A 781-nucleotide genomic window follows, 5' to 3' on the forward strand; every position below is an offset into this window, starting at 1 on the left:
GAAGCATCCTTGACCCATCGACTAAAATTGAGCTTATGCATTTTTTTTTTTACAATTGGTGGGTAAGAAAAAGGTTGCTTTCATAAGAGTGACAGCCGTGTCATGAACGTTTGCTTGGACACGAATTATCAGCAATCACTGCTTCTGGCGATCCTTGTCGTCTTTGATGCTCCAGTTACAGCTGTCTTAATACCCTACTCCTTTCCCTTCTCCAGAAGATATGTTGATGTCTGTAATCACCACAGAGCAGACTCGGAAACCGTTTCATTTAACTGCAAAATCTCGATGAGAGACTAGACGGTGATCAGTGTTTTGAGCCAATTCCCTTATGAATCCTCGTTGATGACTGTCTTTATTCAATTACTTGCCAAAGAGAGAAATCCTTATATTATATAAGAAATAGTAAGTGTTTTATGTATAAATACATACATGAAGTTTCAATTTAATGAGTGGAGTAGGATTCTCCAACAGACAGGGAGAAACTAAATAGACGGATTCTGTCATCGAAAATAAGTTTAAGACTATGATTTTCAAATTTTTTTTATCATCTTTAAAAAGATAAATGTTTGCTTTATTCTGAATGCTTTAATATTACTTCTAGTGAGCTAAATATACTTGACTTCCATCACTTGCAATCGGTAAAAGCAAGGAATACTTACTGTAACTTCCATATTAATATACTTTTAAAAATAAATAATTCAGGGTACACTTTATATGTGAAACCTCACTTTTGTCTCTTTTGTCTACAAGAGGCCTGTAATAAAAAATGAGATGGTTTTGC

Source organism: Penaeus monodon, chromosome 20 (genome assembly GCF_015228065.2).
Source record: "Penaeus monodon isolate SGIC_2016 chromosome 20, NSTDA_Pmon_1, whole genome shotgun sequence".
NCBI lineage: Eukaryota > Metazoa > Arthropoda > Malacostraca > Decapoda > Penaeidae > Penaeus > Penaeus monodon.